The 13535-nt window shown below is 39.8% G+C and overlaps 2 long non-coding RNA genes across 2 annotated transcripts in view; both read right to left on the bottom strand.

Moving 5' to 3' along the window:
- LOC122565406 (uncharacterized) overlaps positions 1 to 8138 on the bottom strand; it is a 53472-nt gene extending 45334 nt beyond the window's left edge. The window contains exons 1-2 of the long non-coding RNA XR_006316160.2: positions 8014 to 8138; positions 1148 to 1264 (exon numbers count right to left, since the gene is read on the bottom strand). This is a non-coding gene — a long non-coding RNA (uncharacterized LOC122565406). The remainder of the gene's footprint in view (positions 1 to 1147; positions 1265 to 8013) is intronic.
- A 5-nt stretch (positions 8139 to 8143) lies between these two features.
- The window catches only part of LOC122565405 (uncharacterized), a 263069-nt gene continuing 257677 nt past the window's right edge, over positions 8144 to 13535 (bottom strand). The window contains exon 5 of the long non-coding RNA XR_015751896.1: positions 8144 to 8232. This is a non-coding gene — a long non-coding RNA (uncharacterized LOC122565405). The remainder of the gene's footprint in view (positions 8233 to 13535) is intronic.

Genomic DNA, 13535 nt, shown 5'->3' with positions numbered 1-13535 from the left:
TTGGATTAACCATGGGAAATGTGGGGTTATGGGATTAGGGTGGGGTCTGGGTATAGGTGGGATGCTGTTCAGAGGGTGGGTGCAGACTTAATGGGCCGAATGTCCTCATTCCATACTATAGGGTTATGATTATATGGAACAGAGCAGTGAACAACAGACCCAAAACAGAGGAATAGCTTCTCAGCTGCTTTTAGAATCCCATTGCAAGCAGTCAGTACTACTGAGGTTGATGGTTAAAGGAGAGGGGTGAGACATCTTTGAAGGACAGGTTAACTTACTTCAGTAGGAGAAAGTGAGGACTGCAGATGCTGGAGATCAGAGCTGAAAATGTGTTGCTGGAAAAGCACAGCAGGTCAGGCAGCATCCAAGGAGCAGGAGAATCGACGTTTCGGGCAAAAGCCCTTCATCAGGAATAGAGGCAGAGTGCCTGCAGAGTGGAGAGATAAATGAGAGGAGAGTGGGGTGGGGAGAAAGTAGCATAGAGTACAATACATGAATGGGAATGGGGATGGAGGTGATAGGTCAGGGGGGAGTGTGGGAGAAGGTAGCAAAGAGTAAAATGGGTGAATGGGGGTGGGGATGAAGGTGATAGGTCAGAGAGACGGGTGGAGTGGATAGGTGGAATGGAAGATAGGCAGTTAGGACAGGTCATGGGGACGGTGATGACCTCACCAGCTCATCACCCAGGGTCATAGATTCAAGATAAGTGGCAGACAGTTTAAAGGGACATGAGGAAAACCTTTTCATACAAAGGATGGTGGGTGTTTGGAATTCGCTGCCTGAACTGGTGATGGAGATGTTGGAGAAAGTGAGGACTGCAGATGCTGGAGAAATCAGAGTCGAAAATGTGGAGCTGGAAAAGCACAGCAGGTCAGGCAACATCGAAGGGGCAGGAGAGTTGAAATTTGGGGCATAAGCCCTTCTCTTTTAAAAAGTACATAAGTGTTGTAAGCTGTAAGGTTATGGGCCGTGTGCAAGAAGATGGGATTTGAAAGGACACCTTGGTGTTTTAGGTTGACATGACCAAGATGGGCCAAATGCACTATATTATTTCCATGGTTCTAAGCGTGCCACAGTGGGTAGAGAAGATAAAACAGCCATTGTTCCAATTCTGGACCACTGAAGTTCCGACATTGAAAGGACTCACATATAAATTGTCGTTGAGGTTATGTCCAAGTGCAGCTAACAGCTAGCCAGCGCTCAGCGTTGAAGCACATGCATGCATCTGAGTGAAGTATGGTAGGCTATGCACTGCACATGGAATCTAAGATAGGGATAAGAGAGAATTAAAGATGGAACACAGTAGATCAAAAAAGACAATAATATTTACAAATAAAGTACAGGCTTTTACTTTTACAAGCTTATGCTGAGATAATCAAAATCATTCTTGCTTTTTTTTTAAAGTAATACCTACTCTTTAATCTAGATTGCCCTGTAGTTATTATTTCCATCTGTAACTCAGCTCCAAAAATGTGAATTAACTATATCTGAACATATGTTCATTAAATTGTTGTAAAATGAATGGAAAATTAATACTTCACATTTATTACTGAAAAAGAGAGCCTGTTAAATATTTATTTTGTTGCTTAGATTGGCTCCTGGTTGCAATTCAAATAAACAATTTGGGTTTTTTTTGTTCTCCTGTAGCAAAATTCCAAAGTCACATCTTAATAATGTTAGCTCTCAACTTAATTATTTCCACAAGAAATAAATAAAGGTTCCATGCTGTTAATTTGCTGGTTTGAATAGATGCAATGAAGCAAACATTCAGAGTATGTAAAAGGAAAAGTGTAATTATGAAATGATGTAAAGGATCAAATATCGCCTTTCTGAGAGCACCGTTCCATGTAACCAATAAGTACCGAGCAAATTACAGCCTTAAGCATATGCACACAGGACCTCTATAAACAAACAGCACATTGCTTTCTGAGCCAATTCACAACCCTTGTTAATCTGATCATAAATCAGTTTATTGTTCTTTTATTTGAAAAATGAAAGGGTTGCAAGTTTACAATAGTAGGGACAGATAGTTTATACAGGCTAAATAAGTCGAATTTGGAGCCAGAAACCTGAGCCAATCCCAAATTTCGTTTGACTGTTTTGGGTCCAACACAAGCATTGGCCTACTCAACGGTGAAAGAGTTTGATTTCCTTGTGAAATGTGGCTCCTTATGTTTGAGGTGATAGGTTGGTGGTTGAGAGGGGGTATCAAATTGAATTACAAAGTAAAAACAATAGTAGTTTAGAATGGGTCCCCTTGTCATCAATCATTTCTGGACTTTTACTTCAAGTGAAGTCATTCTTTGCTGTTGAAAGATGCGTTGGATAGTTTACTTCTTCTTGATGAGACTAATCATGACATGACAGGCCTTTGAGACCTCACCATAGCTTTTCTCAAACCTACCAGAATCACCACAATTTAATGCTTTGCACTGAGATGAATTTGGAGGCTGATGTGCATTTAATCAGGTGGGGACCAATCACAGTCCTGGTTGGCCCTCATTGAGTCTTTCCACTCTGATTGCAACTGAAACACTTAAGTGGGTAATGAATGCCTTTGGGGTTTCATTCTGATGTTGCTGGTATTCAACTGATGGCAGGTGAGACAGTCACCACAAGGGAAAGCTGTGGAGCATACACTGTAGGGGCTGGGTTTGTGCACTCACAGGGAAAGTTCAAAGGCACAGGAGCTGGCATAGGGAAGAGATAGTCGCTAATAGCCTCCCACTGATCTTGCTCTCAATCTCACTACCCCTTTCATGTGACCTTCACTCTGTAACTTCCCTATTCTGGCTTCACTCACCTGTGGCCTGGATCTCTCACTGTTCTGGGGTCACTGGTGGTTGCATTGCTTTCCTGGTGACAACTGATGGCTGCCAGCTGCTGATCAGTTGATGGTTCAAGGGCAGACTGTGATAGATTTCATTTCCAGAATCCTTAATCCTGTGGAAAGCATGCTGCTGGTCACTTTACTGTCTGAGAGTTAGATGCTGTCGGCCTTCGCCATAAAGGTAATCTGGGTGAGACGTCTAATATCTCAATAAAATATCATCTCCAATTGGGCACTTGGAAGATTGATGCTATATTTTCAGGCTCACAGCTATTTCCACTCCATTTTTAATAATTCCATTCCTCTTCCTCACCATTTGTTTAGACAATGTAAAATCTTGGCAAGCTTTCAAATGTGAACTGAGCTTAAAAATGTTCTATTCTATCCAATAACAAAATCATTAACTGTTTGCAACTGTCCTTATCTTAGACTTTTACCCATTTTCTGTGTGATCTCAATACCATCCTTCTCACTGATCACTTAATCTCTATAAATTTAGAATAAAATCATAGAATCCCTAAAGTGTGGAAAGAGGCCATTGTGCAGCTTTGTTTACTTTGCTCTGAGTCAACGCACAGATTTAACAAATCACACACATTAAACAGAGACCAGTTACAAGACTCACATAATCAAACACGGAACAACTAAATACAACTGAGAGCATCACAATTGCACTTGATCCTGTTCCCTCCTGATGTTGACATGTTTATACACCTGCCCTTTGGAGCCATTGGACAGTTCTTAAGAATGACAATTCAAGCTTCTCCAAACTGAAGAAAGACGGTTGTTGGAGGTGGAAGAGGGAATAGTGCAAGTAATTAGAGGGATTAGAGCTGTTTGCATCCGTGAATTATCAGAGTTGGGTTGGATGAATCATAGATTTTTGTGCTGTGAATATTATATGTTGCCAAGTGCTGTAGCTTGTCTCACATGTGACATCAGTTCAGTACAAACCATGAATTGAATCTGGGAACTGCGATCCTGCTGACCTGCATGCCTTAGTTTTGAACTGGGCAGTGTATCCATTCATTTGAATCACTAGGGAAGTATCTTGTTAGATCATCAATCCTTTCTGATGTATAGATATGTCACTGCTTGTGTGAAACCTTAAGCTTATTTTAGTCTAAGGTCGCATATTTTATATTTTGTTTGGAAATATAAACTGAAATGGGAGTTGGATTCCTATAACAGGAAAAACATTCTTGCAGTCTGAAAATGAAGTGTTGCATATTGTTGAGCTGTGCAATACAATGATGTTTTTTGGAAGAAGAAGAATTTGAAAGTGATGGGCACCAAAAATCTTTCAAGTTAAGGAAATTCTGCCCAAAAACAGCTCTCTGATTGGTTGAACTGCGGTGCATTTAAAAAGCTGCAAATACTAAGAGCAACAGAGTGGAAGAAACATCCACAGCCTGTAGACAGAAGGCATCCATCTCTACCTCTGTGTGCAGGGAAATGGCAGGAAAGTGAAGAAAGCTTGAAATAAAGCATTCATGTCAGAAAACACCTCGGTTCACATAGAGTCATAGAGACGTACAGCATGGAAACAGACCCTTCAGTCCAACCCGTCCATGCCAGCCAGATAGCCCAACCCAAACTAGTCCCACCTGCCAGCACCCAGCCCATATCCCTCCAAATCCTTCTTATTCATATACCCATCCAAGTGCCTTTTAAATGTTGCAATTGTACCAGCCTCCACCACTTCCTCTGGCAGCTCATTCCATAAACGTACAACCCTCTGCGTCAAAATGTTGCCCCTCAAGTCCCTTTTATATCTTTCCCCTCTCACCCTAAACCTATGCTCTCTAGTTCTGGACTCCCCTACCCCAGGGAAAAGACTTTGCCTATTTACCCTATCCATGACCCTCATAATTTTGTAAATCTCTATAAGGTCACCCCATAGCCTCCGACACTCCAGGGAAAACAACCCCAGCCTGTTCAGCCTCTCCCATAGCTCAAATCCTCCAACCCTGGCAACATTCTTGTAAGTTTTTCTGGACCCTTTCAAGTTTCACAACATCTTTCCGATAGGAAAGAGACCAGAATTGCACACAATATTCCAACAGTGGCCTAACCAAGCTATTGAATCAGAGGATGACCCACTGTGCAGACAATGGCTGATCACATTTCAAAATCAAAAGGAATGGGAGAAAAATAATTTTCACATTATAGTTTGGACTTCTGACCTTATTTTGTTCCTCCACTTTCCTGCCTTTTCCCTTTAACCGTCGATTCTCTTACCAATTAAACATTTGTTAATCTCTGTCTTGAATATGATTACCCAAACAGCCTTAACAACTCAGCAGTAAAAATTCCACAGGTTTGCTCTGAGGGAAGTAATTTGTCCTCATCTCTGTCTTAAATCTGTGACCCTTTATTTTGAGATTATGTCTCCAGCTCCTCGACTCACTGACAAATAACCTGTCTGCATCGACCCTGTCAAGTCCCCTAAGAATCTTGTCTGTCTTAATAAGGTTGCCTCTCATTTTTCTAAATTCCAATAAGAAATGTACAGGCCCAACATACTCAACCTCTCCTCATAAAACAGTCACTTCATACCTAATAAAAACTGAAAGAACTATGAATGCTGGAAATTAGAAACAAAAACAGAAATTGCTGTAAAAGTTCAGCAGGTCTGGCAGCATCTGGGGAGAGAAATCAGAATTAATGGCTGCTGCCAGACCTGCTGAGTTTTTCCAGCAATTCCTGTTTTCATTCTCTCTATCCCTGACATCAGCTTAGTGAACCTTCCATGATATTTGGGGTTTCGAATGTGTGTAGCATAAGTTTCGTAAATGAGAAATCCTTTCTTTTCACTGAAGTTGTTAAAGTTAAATGTGCTACAATAAATAGAGATCCTTTTTACTGTTACTAAGGAAACCTGGAGTTAATTGCTTTTGTCTTGAGTCCAGTCCAGTCAGGCAACTTGATGATTTTGGTGGTCTCACTGTGATTTTGTACATTTATGTATTCAGTGACACTTTGTGGAACAGTGGGGCACAATTATTGGCTCACTTTTCCCAGTTCAGTCATGACATTTTCAATAATGAACCCTCAGGCTTTTCTGACAAGTCATCTTGAATAGATACAGCATGTCTATTTGTCAGTGAAATAATGCAACCAAATTCTCAAAAAGCAATTTATAGTCCTGTGGTTACAGCAGGAAACAGCCCAATGGTAGACAAGCTTAGCCACTCAATCTTACCAAGCTTGCCTCAGGGGAGAAGTGATCTCTGAGTTGTATTTTTGTGCGCGTGGATGCCTTTCACACCTTCTTCATACTGGTTGACACCACATTGTCTCTCAGACTGGCAGCACTGAGCTGCTTAGTATTCCACCTTTCATGAAAGGTGGACAAACTGCCTGTCCTGTCAACAGATGTACACAGAGGCTTTTGAAACACAGAGAAAAGAATGTTGTTGCAAGGATAATGAGTTATTCTGTGAATAACGACAAAAAGAATTTTCATCCCTCGTTTTGTTTTCTTTTTCTCTTTCTTGAATTGGTATTTGGGCTGCTTGCTATTGTCATTCAGTGCTGTGTTCTTAAAACAGATTTTAAGAAAAACATCTCAGGTTCAAACTAAACAACAGGAAATGCCAAATGTTGAAGCTGTTAACTAACAGCTAACATGACTGAGAAAATTCTCACGATTGTGAGCAAGTTCAATTGAGCTACAAGAAGTTTTAGATGAGGAAGGCTATTTTCATTACCATAAGTCATCTAACCAAAGTGCAAGTCTTTGTTGTTCTCTGTTAGTATTCCATCTGTTCTAAAACTAGGCTGACACTTCAATACAGTCCTGACAGAGTGCTGTATTACTGGAGCTGCTTTCCTTCAGATGACTTGGAAGTGCCGGTCTTGGACTGAGGTGTACAAAGTTAAAAATCACACAACACCAGGTTATAGTCCAACAGGTTTATTTGGAAGCCCGAGCTTTTGGAATGCTGCTCCTTCATCAGGTGGTTGACCCTGATGAAGAAGCACTGCTCTAAAAGCTAGTGTGCTTCCAATTAAACCTGTTGGACTATAACCTGGTGTTGTGTGATTTTTAACTGTTGGACTATAATTTGGTGTTGTGTGATTTTTAACTTCCTTCAAATGAAAGATTCCATGGCACTATTTGGCACTTCAGGTGTCCTGACCAAGAAGTACTATTCAACCAACATTACCAAAATGGATTAACTGGTAATTTCCTCAGTTGCTGTTTATGGGATGTTACTCCATGTGAAATTGTCTGACACATTTTCCAACAGTGACTGCAACTCAAAAAATGCCTTGGATGTGAAAAGCTTTGGGACATACTGAAGGGTTCATTATAAATGCTTGTTCATTATTAATTTAAGCTTTATTTCCCCACATTATCCTATTGTGTGTTTAACTTGAAGAAATATTTTACGTTAACCTCTTCTCTTTATCAGGCTCCTTTCTTTTCCTATCTCCCAGGTTCCAATCTCTCTTGATGCTCCTCAAATAATTTCCAGAGTTGTTCAAAGCAATATTCTCTAGATGCTGTTCCATTCTTTTCAATTGTTTTTTTTTGTGAAATATCTACTTACTGAGTTGGCTGATGATATCACTTCAATGTCTTCTTTAGTCAGTTTGTTCTATTATTTCAACAGCGTTGTGTAAAATAAATAAATCAAAACTATAACACAGTTATGAAATAAAAAACACAATTTTCTGAAAGTTGTATTCACATTTATGGCACTGCAATTTCTGAATGGAAAACCACACTAAGTACAACTATCGCTTGTGGTAAACGGTAATGTAGGACAGGGTTTTGTTTGGAACTTGGGTTATTGTCAAATATAACCTATGCACAGATCAAGCTAATATGGCAGAAAGCAACCATGATTCATTTGACCAGAACTTTGTAATATATTTCATGATTTGAAAATTTTAAGAACAGCCTCCATCTGTCCTGATGTCACTGAGTCATGCTATTTTCAAGAATACAAGAGGCCCTCTGTCAAACATTTAAGTCACAACTTTCTTTGTGTGACCCTTGATGATAAGCTTTAATGTGTGCAACAATGGGAGGCAACATGTATAGACCCAGTCTTCTACTCTATATAAACATAATTCCCGGGACAGTTGGTTGGTGATCAATCAGGTAGACCAATCCCCATTGTTTCTCCAACACTCAAGTACCACACGTCCCCAATTCCCGTCTTACAAACCTGGGAGGGCAGTAGCAAATTGTGGTGCCCTGTAATTCCTGGGATGAGAAAGAGCTACTGCAGTGGTGATCAAAACTGAGGCACTCCTGGTTTCTTTGTCCTGGAACACATGGTCTGTAATAGTGATCACTCATTGGGGGGTGCGGGGGGTAAAGTGCTTTAAGAATTCTGGTAACCATGAAAGGTGTGATATAAATCCAATTCTTTCTTTGAAGAAGCCTTTAAAGAGAAAGAACAGGTTTACAACTCTTAATTCTAATTTAACTTTGTTCAAACTATAAATGTCACATTGCACATTTGGACTATAATCAAGAATTGATAAAAGCCGAGATTTGAGTATTTCACTTAGATTGCCTACTTCAGTCCAGAATTAAAGAGGTGCTGCATTTTTGGAAGGGTGGTCTTTAAATTGAGGTTTGCCTGTCAGATAGGTCTAAAACAAATCCTGTGGCAAAAACATGAAGCGAAACAGAACCATCCCAGTGTCCTTATCAACATGCACCAATCAACTAACTAACTCTGGTTAATTGCTCATAATGTACATCTACACATCTACATGTGCATTTGACTAAATTTGTGACGCATTTTGTGATGTTTGGGGTGCATGACGCTGTGCTAAAAAATAAATCTATTCCTTTTTTTCTGACGAGGTATCATTTAGGTGCAAGATCCTTTGCATTATGAGACCAGTCAAGCTCTGGATGGCAGATGTGTTGCTCATAAAACAAGACTTTACTTCCCATTTTAGTAGGATTTCTTTTGCTAGTCTCCATTTAATAGTCAGAAATTAGTTTCATATTTTAAAATTTTAGGTCTTTGAATCCTAGAGGAGGATTTTGTCAGGTCTTTCTGAGTTAGGAACATCATAAATATACCAAGAAGATTTCCCATTGCAAAGACCCACATCTGTGCTATGTATATCTCCCAGCTGAGAGTTATAGAGTTATAGTTACACAGCATGGAAACAGGTCTTTTAGTCCAACTAGTCCACATCGACCATGTTCCCAAACTAAACTAGTTCCATCTGCCTGTACTTGGTCCATATCCCTCCAAACCTTTCCTATTCATGACCTTATCCAAATGTTTTGTAAATGTTGTAACTGTAGCTGCATCCATCACTTCTTCGCGTTGTACATTCCCCACCTGAAACACTCTCTGCGTAAGCAAAGTTGCCCCTCATCTTTTTTTTAAATCTTTTTCCTCTCACTTTAAAAATATGTCCTCTGGTTTTGAACTTGCCCATTCTAGGGAAAAGACATTCACCTAGGTCATTCACCTTATCTATGACCCTCATGATTTTATAAACCTCAATAAGGCCATCCCTCAACCTCCTATGCTCCTGTGAAAAAGTCCTACTTTTTTCAGCCTGTTTTTATATCTAAAACCCTCCATTCCATCAAGATTGCTAAATTTTTTCTGAACTCTCTCTACATTAATAGTATCATTCTTATAACAGGGCGACCAGAACTGCACACAATACTCCAGAAGAGGCCTCACCACCATTCTGTACAATCTTAACATGATGTGCCAACTCTTACACTTAAAGGTCTGAGCAATGAAGACAAGCATGCTAAATGCTCAACCATTCTGACTACCTGTGATTCAAATTTCAAAGAATTATGTACCTGAACCACGAGGTCTCTCTGTTTTACGACACTATGGGTGGCACGGTGGCACAGTGGTTAGCACTGCTGCCTCACAGCACCAGCGACCCGGGTTCAATTCCCACCTCAGGCGACTGTGTGGAGTTTGCACATTCACCCTGTGTCTGCATGGGTTTCGTCTGGTTTCCTCCCACAGTCCAAAAATGTGTGGATTAGGTGAATTGGCCATGTGTTAGGTGAAGGGGTGTGAGAAACAAAAGCTCACCCACTTCAATAATTTCAGTCCGAGACCAAAAATCTGAAACAGTGTCGTTTATTTGTACACTTGCAAGTGGGTGCAATGTCTAATGCCAGGTAAGGCAATGACAAATACACATCAAATCCAACAAACTCTAGAAATTTATACAGTTTGAATCCCCATATTTTTTTTCTTATTTCATTGTTTGCTGTCATCCTCCACTTACATCACTCATTTCCTTAAGACTGATCCCACAACTTCTGTTTATCCGGCCTTGTCCATGACAAATGCCTATCTCTGGCCCCCCACAAGGTTGTTTGACGTCATCCCATCCTTTGCTTACCATTATCTACTCCCTCCATCTGCGCTGCCCCTCACAGCATCTTATCACTAAGCCCTTTTAATTGGGGTTTGTTCCTGTGTCTCTGTACAAGTGGGAAACAGATGTTTTTCCTGTTTGCCCATACATCTACCATTGTTCTATAATCATGTCTCATGCTAACATATCATTTTTTTAGCTGAATATATATATTTCCTCATTCTTGTTCTGTATCAGAATTTATAGTTGCAGAAATAACATTAATTCATCTATATCCCACAGGGGTAAATGTGGGGGAATGGGTCTGGTTGGGTTGCTCTTCGGAGGGTTGGTGTGGACTTGTTGGGCCTGTTTCCACACTGTAAGTAATCTAATCTAACTACCTAGGGTCCTACAATTAATTGTATATGTCCTGATTAATTGTATATGTCCTGTCCTTGTTTGTATTACAAAAATGCAATGCCTCACATTTATCCAAACTAAACTCTGTCTGTCACTGCTTAGTCCATTAATCCAATTAATCAAGATCTCTTTGTAATCTTAGATAACCTTCTTCACTGTCCACTATACCACAGTTTTAGTGTCATCTGCAAACTTACTAACCATGCCTCCTATATTCCCATGCAAATTATTGAAATAAATAACAAACAAAAGTGTGAAGCAAAACTCCTTCAGGACAATGCTTCAAACATGGGGAGGGAGATACAACTGAGTCCAATTAGTTATGATTGGTAAGAGTGATGAAAGTTAGAAACTACAACCTGTCACCTCTCTTCCTTCACAAAACGTTTTGAATGTTTCCTCATCTACCAAACTTTACCAAACTCTTCTCCAGAAGTGGCACACATCATAATTTATAATTCAACCTTCCCACTGCCTTTGGTTTTTAAGATGTTATGAGCAGATGGGCTCACTAGAACTCTCTGCCTACTTAGTGCCCATTGCAAGATGAATTAGAGCCATTACCAGTGTTTTTCAACTGATTATATTTGTGCTACAATTGAACAAGGCCTTGTCTTTTGACCTTTATTTGTTTATTCCTTTGCAGGATGTGGGTGTTGCTGGCTGGGTCAGCATTTATCTCCACCCCTAATTGCCCAGAGGGCAGCTAAGGGTTGACTGCATTGCTGATGTTCCGGAGTCACATCTCAGCCAGACTGGGTAAGAATGGCAGGTTTCCTTTGTTCAAGGATATTCTTTTGCTATTTTCTGCACTCTCCTTTACACTGGTTAACAAGGGACATTGGTGGGGTTGTTAACTATTCAGATTGTCTTGGAGACACCTGGAATTGAAAATACATATCCAGGACTCCATTGCTAACAGCCATTGGGGAATTTATTAAAAATGCATGTTAATTTTCTTTTGCATTCTTATTTCTTAGTTACAAAAAACAAGCTGGAAATAGGGAAACAAGAAGTTTGACTGATCGTTGATAGTCATCCTGTATAGTAATGAAAAGAACATTTGATCTACGATTGGCTACAGGAAGATGGGATGCGGTGAGGGTGTTGAGCAATGAAAGGCAGGATCTTGGGGGTGTTTGGAGTAACAAGGAGGTATTAGATCAAAATCCTGGAACTCCTCCCTATATCATTGTGGATGTACCTATACCAAATGAACTGGTGAAGTTCAAGAAGGCAACTCACCACCACCTTTTCAATTGAATAGAATTGAATTTATTGTCACATGTACCAAGGCAGAGTGAGAAGCTTTGTCTTGTGAGCAATACAGGCATATTACATAACTAAATAGCATAGATAAGTAAATAATAAGTAAACAGTGGCAAAAACAAAAACACAGGTACAGGCGAATGTTAAGAGTTTGTGAGTCCATTCAGTATTCTAATAACAGAAACTGTTTCGAAACCAGCTGGTGGGTGTGCTCAGGCCTCTGTACCTTCTCCCCTATGGTAGGGGAACTGGGGATGGGCAATAAATGCTAGCACACCCACCAAAACTCATCATTTTATATGAATATATAAAATATGAAAGGAAGTGTCAGGAGCAGCTGTTTGGCTGGAGCAAAAAATCGTAGCGGTCAGGTGGTAAAACAATCAGTCTTGACAGGTAGAGGGTGGAGGTGATATGTACTGCGTGGAAGTACGATTAAGCAGAGAATAGAGGGATATGTACCGAGTGGAGGCAAAAGGTTTTTATTTTAGAAAGGCATCATGTGTCAGCACAGCCTTGGTGGGCTGAAAGGCCTGTTCCTGTGCTGGACTGTTCTTTGTTCTTTGAACATACCAGTCACAATTGACAATCCTAACCACAGCAGAACATGTTGACAAATATTATAATTCTGAATAACTTAGTAGGTGAACGTAACACAACTATTAGCAATCTGTCTGTTCAAATTTGACCTCTACCATTTTTCCCTCTTTGTTTTCCCATACTTTTGATATAACCTATGTAGAGGCTTTTCCAAATTAAATTGCAATCCTGAAAAACGTTTGTATCAAATATCACCCACTCCCTCAGCTGCTGATTGCCCCAAAACATATTTCCAGCTTTGTTATTTTACTTTGGGTTGGCATAATTCTCCATTTTTATTTTGCATATCTAAATCTGCAAAGTTTCAGCTTGGATGAAATTGGCAACAAAAAAAGAAAGGAAATTGTATTTAAATTGACAGACAAGCAATATGAACCCTGGTTTATTGACAAAATAAAATCCAATGCATAGTGCAGCAAATTTCAGTCTAGCTGAACATTTCAAACCATCCCTTCCACTCACAAGTACCATTCACTGTTTGATACAAATAGAATTCTGAACAACTCGATATTTCAGCTGTTCCCTCTCAACTGTATTTTTAATAATAACACAGCTGTGCTTGTCATGCCCAGAATGTTAGTAATGCTGTTTTAGGAATGTTCTGGAATCATTGCTTCCTATCTATTTGCTACACAGGTAATCAACATAACACGCTTCAATGCATAACCAGACTGAACAGGAAAGAAATATTATTGCACAGGTGACCATAGAAAGTGGAGGTTTAAGAATTCAGCCACTGGCTCCTGCTTTAGGAATTGAAATCCTTCCTTGTTTAGAAGTGTGTGGGATTCAAATGAAAAGTGGATTTTGTGAATCAGGGCAGTCTTTAAGGTTGATCTTTGCTGATACCATAGATTTGAAATGTGTCATAATGTATTGGTTATGTTTGTTTTCTTCTGTTACTCTTGCTTATCTCAAAGTTGTGGAAGTTTGCTTTTTTTTATTCAGCAAGAACGGTCAGTCTTACAAAACCTAATCTAAGTGTTCATCTATCAATAATGAGCCCAGATTATAAATGACAGGTAGCCATTTAATTTCAGTGATAGTTTGGTGGGGGGTAGGAGGGGTGGGTGATGTCTAGACCCCAGGC

This window comes from Chiloscyllium plagiosum, unplaced genomic scaffold (assembly GCF_037043375.1).
Source record: "Chiloscyllium plagiosum isolate Xiang-an unplaced genomic scaffold, Cpla_swu_hap1 HiC_scaffold_28, whole genome shotgun sequence".
Taxonomy (NCBI): Eukaryota; Metazoa; Chordata; class Chondrichthyes; order Orectolobiformes; family Hemiscylliidae; genus Chiloscyllium; species Chiloscyllium plagiosum.
The sequence above is the reverse complement of the archived record's forward strand: the minus strand, read 5'-3'. Positions and strand labels throughout refer to the sequence as shown.